General features: G+C 43.1%; 1 long non-coding RNA gene across 1 annotated transcript; it reads right to left on the bottom strand.

The window, feature by feature from the left end:
• Positions 1–2,543: 2,543 nt before the first annotated feature.
• LOC126929208 (uncharacterized) lies at positions 2,544–4,856 on the bottom strand. The gene is made up of 2 exons (XR_007717093.1): positions 4,800–4,856; positions 2,544–4,076 (listed from the first exon to the last, which is right to left on the bottom strand). It is a non-coding gene; the product is annotated as an uncharacterized LOC126929208 (long non-coding RNA).
• Between the last annotated feature and the right edge of the window lie 1,096 nt (positions 4,857–5,952).

Here is a 5,952-nt window from a genome sequence, read left to right as displayed (position 1 = left end):
CTTCCACCACCATGCAGCAGAATCCATAAGAACATAGACCTGGATACACTTCAGACTACGAGGGTCAGACACAAGCTAAACTGGGAACAAATGCAGTCCAAGGCAAGTATACAGCAGCCTCAGAAAACGTTTTAGCAAGACTTTGAGGTCTGCAGGAACATCCAACAAACAGCATCTTTCTTCCCTACTTGAATTTCAAAGAAATCAAGGCAATAAGACCAAAAAAAAAAAAAAAATGGCAGATGGAAACCAAAATTTTGCCTTTATCCCTGACAGAAGCACTGTTGAAAGAAAAGACTCAACATGAGGGCCCAATGGGCCTGCAACTAAACCCCACAATACAAGGCAGAGTGCCCACCCACCCATCAGTCACCCTCTTTGGGAGGCCTCTGAACATAAGGCTGGTAGTGAAGAGTCCAATCAGGGAAAGTTCCAGACATTGAGGAGTTTAGTTTATACTCCCTAGATTCATCATCCAAAAAGGTCACCCCATCTGAGTAAGCTTGGAGAGAAACTGGAGGAAAATCCTTTGAGGAAACCAGAAAGCAGAGACAGGTCATCCCCTCTAGTAAATCATAGCTAAAGTGAGGTGGACGTGGGAGGATAAATACAAGGGAACCTTGCCCAGTGATACCTGGGCATTTCCTGATTTTGCCCAAAATTCCTTTTCTGTGCCTTGGTTTCTTCTCCTTTTCTCCCCTCAGCTTTTGCTGGGGCTTTCACAACTCAAGCTGGGGGTTTCCTCAGGGGCCATCACTCCCTCCCACAGCCTCACTCTGCCCTGGCAGAATGGAAACTCCCTCTGTAAAATAAAAACTCCACTTTAATGGCTAGCTCTGTGACCTGTAAACTAAGAGAACATTCAGTGGTGTAGGTGTCAAAACAAGTTAGCTTGAGTTTTATATAATAAACTAGGGAACAATAATATTTTTCCTGGGAGGTCCAGAGTGAGGATCTGTCATAAGCAACTGGTCAGCAGAAACTAGAAGTTTAGGCAGAAAAGAGTCTGTAAATAAAAAACGTGAACACAAGCATTGACACCAACACTGCTGGATAGAATTTCCTGAGGTAACAAAAGTGTTCTGCATCTGTGCTGGCTAAAGCAGTGGCCACTAGCTGTATGTGGCTACTGAGCACTTCACACACGGCTGGTGCAAATGATAAATGGAATTCTTAATTTTATTTAATTATAATTAACTTAAATTTAGTCATATATGATTTCCCATCAGAACTGTAGGAAACAACCCCAACATGGTCATAAATTACTGTAAGGAAGTTACACAGGAATCTGGTGGATGTAGTCTTTAGTCTTTAATCACTTAATTACACCAAACACAGAAAAACCCATTCCTAAAACCCCCAACAACTATTACACATGTGAAACAGAAACCAGCTCCCATTAGTGGGATGTGATCCATCTGAGGGCACTCCCATTTTGGGGCAAGGCAAAAGGCCTAAAGACACACATATATACTTAAAATGGTACTGTTGCACTCATCTTTGAATAGGACACACACATGCATAAGTGGGTGATTACTGAGTAACTTCTGAGTTAAACTGTATAAGGTACAACTGCCTATAAAGCCAACATATTTAACTCTTCCAGCCCTTCCCAAAATGTCCCTAATGCTTAAAAATGTCTTGGTTATGAAATAACTCAAAAATGCTACACAGCAAGCCTCCCTGGAACTTAGTGGCTTAAAACAGTAAGCATTTATTTAGCTCATGAGTTAATGTGTCAGCAATTTAGGCTGGGTTCAGCTGGGTGATTCTTCTTGTCTCCTCTGGGCCCACTTAAATATGGCAGTTATCTGACTTATCATCAGCTGTGGCAATAGTGGTGCTTGGACCATGCGACACTCATTCTCCCCAGGCTAACTGAGGCACACTGTCATCATGAAAGCAGAGACATGAGCAAACAATCTCAACTCCCCAGTGCTCTTCAAGCCTTTGCTTGCACCTATTGGCCAAAGAACATCACATGGGAAATCCTAGTGTCATAGTGAGAGGCCACTAGCAGGCTACACGGCAAAGGGTAGGTGTAAAGAGTTGGGACCAATAATGCAATTAATCGACCACACCCACAGGACAGTGTCAAGCCCTGGAAACCTTTATTTCTTTCAAAAAAAAAAAAATCACTGAACTGTACCAAACTCAAGTGCGAATATATTTTTTAAATCCCAGTAACTCATTTGAGACTTTTAAACATGTAGAACAAAGATCATGCCCTCCCTTTCTTCCCAGATGGCATCGCTGCAGGAATCTGGCCCATATAAAAGCAATCCTATTTTAGGACAAAACTAAACAAAGGCCCAAAGACATATGAATAGCTAAAATTGAAAAAGGTTGTTTATCTTGGAATATATCACGGGTATCCTCAACTGGCAAGATTTTTTTTTAATTAAAATGTACGAGGTGTATCTTCCCATAAATTAATGAAACTGATTTTGAACAAACAAAATTGACACACAGATATATTTTCTTTTTTTTCTTCTTGTATTTTTATTTATTTTTAGCTTTTTCTTTTATTATTATTATTATACTTTTAAGTTCTAGGGTACATGTGCACAACGTGCAGGTTTGTTACATATGTATACATGTGCCATCTTGGTGTGCTGCACCTGTGAACTGTCATTTACATTAGGTACATCTCCTAATGCTATCCCTTCCCCCTCCTCCCACCCCACAACAGGTCCCGGGACACAGATACATTTTCTAAGTGATGCACTTTTCCAATGATTACTCAAAACATTTTTTAGAATATAACCATATAATTGATTTTATAATTGCTGTCAGAAATAAAGGCACATTCTTTTACTGTCCCAGAACATTCAGGATGCTTTCAATTACAAGTGCCAAAAGCAGCCACAACTCAAATGGTTCAAGCACTTAAGGGAATTATTCTTTCCCATAAAAGAGGTCCTGAGGTAGGGCTAGAGTGGCTGACCTTCTGGTATGACAAGTATTGAGGGGTTTCCCAGGACACAGGATCAACGCTAAAACTGGCAAAATCCCAATGGACTGATCCCTTCAATGGATGACAGGACCCTGTATGGCTGAAAGACTCTAAAGTTCCTAGCTCTCAGCTGTGACAGGACAGAGAACAGACATGTCCCACCTGCAGCCATCCCCATCCCCTTATTGTTACCAGATCTTATCAAAGCTGACTTCAAGAGGACAAAAGGCCAAAAGACTTCTCTTCATCTGACCGCTGATGCCCTCCTTTTGGTTTTATAGTTCCAACCTGACAGCTACTCTGGGCTACAAAGAGCCCCTTCTTGACAGATGACTGCCGGCTGCGGGCTAGATCAGACTGGTCTCCGGAGATCACACAGATCATGAACTTGTGCCCTGTGTTTCACCTTTTTGCATTTATGGCCTAATTATAATACATCTAAATGTTAAATCTTCACCCCAAAGTGAACATAGGTCGTCCACTTTCAGATATTCCTCATACGTAAGCCCAGTAGCATGTGTCTAACAAGTTTCCTCCATTAATTTTCATAGCCTTCTCCTGTATGCTACAGAATACGAATATCCTACCTCTCCACCTAACATAAATACCTACCTTTTCTCCTTAAAAGTATGCTTTATGGCCTCAGGTAGAGGCCTGCTTCCTGCCTGCAAGTTGTAACCTCTTAGAAGTAAAGTTATATTTTGTTTATTTTGATTCTTTTCAGTCAACACATGCAAACAGGAATGAGTTGGCTACTTCAGGGTTGGTTCCTTGCGCATCTCAGTGAGTCTTCAAAAACCCCAGATCCGTCCTTCCTTCTTGCGGCATGTCATCCAAAGCCAGTGTCTGTCAGAAAGGCAAGGCAGCAGCAGTACTTTTGGGAAACATCCAGAATAACATTAAAAAAATCCTTTTTCCCCACACATTTCTCTTTATCCAGAGGGCCTGTTTTCCACAAGTTCTTCAGTGATTTCTCCTCGGTCTCATTGGTTAGGATTGACTTTCATGACTCTTAGCAGGATTGGCCATGGTTCGTCAAGGGTCAACTTGAAAGCTGAACCCTGCCAGCTTTTCCTGAATCTCCTGACTATGGTGGAGGAGTGTAGATCCTGGAACCAAACTGAGATGAAAGGGAGGAAAAGAGATAAATCAACAGTAAACGCCGCACATCCTCTGTCTGGTAAACGTGCATTACTGATTGTATCCATTCTAGATTCAACCAGAGAGATGGAAGCATTAAGAATGACATAGAGGCCGGGCACGGTGGCTCAAGCCTGTAATCCCAGCACTTTGGGAGGCCAAGACGGGGGGATCACGAGGTCAGGAAATCGAGATCATCCTGGCTAACCCAGTGAAACCCCGTCTCTACTAAAAAAACACAAAAAACTAGCTGGGCGAGGTGGCGGGTGCCTGTAGTCCCAGCTACTCGGGAGGCTGAGGCAGGAGAATAGCGTAAACCCGGGAGGCGGAGCTTGCAGTGAGCTGAGATCCGGCCACTGCACTCCAGTCTGGGCGATAGAGCGAGACTCCGTCTCAAAAAAAAAATGACATAGAATATAGAATTTGCTATAGGGATTTGAGCTTCTACATTTGCGGGAAGGAGCGAGTTGAACACTTAGGGACAGCTGTTGCTTCCGTGTCTGGTGGGGGGCCTGACAGTGGTAGCACAGCCTGGCCCTGAAGTGGAAGACAGCCGAAGGTGGAGTACTGGGAGCTGAATCTGCCACAGGCACGCGGGCCGCCAGGGAGTTCGGAAAGTTAGAGGGGCTCCACGCCCACAAGGTGAGACAGCAGACTGGGACAATTCCCTGCGCTGCGACAGTACCTAACCTCGGGCACCCACCTTTCAAGCCTACGAGACGACAACGCTGCATCACTTCCGCCTCACAAAGCACGCATCAGGTCACGTGGCCTGTGCTAACCCCGGAAACCTACAGGCAAGGGAATTCTGGGAAACGTAGTTCCGGCTTAGCTAGGTGGCCTTAGTACAAAGCCACATTACCACGCTAAGTGTGGCGTTGATTTTTAGAAACAACCGCGTCATGCTAAGTCTAGGGAATACAGTGGCTGAATGGGGTGAGCACTGACCTTTAGCTATTCTGGAGGAATACGTCACTTTCACTTATTTTCTTTCATGTTTTCCCACCCAGTGCTATGGACTCTGATCGCCCCACCAGAGCAAATCCAGGACAACTCGTCAAGCCTTTCAGTCACTCCCACTAACCTGTAGTGTGGACACATTATTGTGAGGCCTACTAAGGATGTACTGCTGATGACCTTTTGAAGGACAGTCAGATGCAGTTAATCCTAAGAGCTTGGTTAGCCCCCTACATCTTACTGAACACAGTAAATCAAAAGCTCTGTGCCCATGAGACAAATACGATAAATTTCCTCTGCAGTTTTGAAATATTTATCAATGCTAAACAAGGTAGGGGGATGTGGGGAGCATGAAAACAAAAAGACAAGGTCTGACAGACACATGAAAGAGATGTCTGTTTCAGAGGCTTAGTTCAAGTGGCTACTGTATTTAGGCTATTTAATTTAAAAGTGGTTACTATATTTATGTACACATCAGAGAAGTCCAGCTTTTTAAGGTAAAGATCAGTTTGCAAAGATCTTGTCAAATTATTAGTTTTAAAATGAGGACCCTTACAACAACACAGGTGCTCGAAAATATTTTGCTAATGAAAGAAGCTGAACACAAAAGATTACACCGTGTACAATTTCATTTATATGAAGTTCTAAAACAGGCAAAACTAATCTATGGTGGGAAAAAATCAGAATAGTGTTCACCTTGGGGTTTGGGGGTAGACTTAACTGGGAAGGGGCCTAAGGACACCTTCAGGGATAATGATTGTACGCATTTGTCAAAATTCACCGTAGAGGTGAAGAGTACTGATGCCTGCCACTTATTTGAAAAGCATCAAAAAATAAGATGGATCGATGGATGTATACAAGCGTAGATAGACATATACAAAAAACAAATACAGCAGAAT

This window comes from Macaca thibetana, chromosome 10 (genome assembly GCF_024542745.1).
Source record: "Macaca thibetana thibetana isolate TM-01 chromosome 10, ASM2454274v1, whole genome shotgun sequence".
NCBI classification, from domain to species: domain Eukaryota; kingdom Metazoa; phylum Chordata; class Mammalia; order Primates; family Cercopithecidae; genus Macaca; species Macaca thibetana.
Note: the sequence above shows the minus strand (reverse complement) of the source record. Positions and strands in the feature narration are given on the sequence as shown.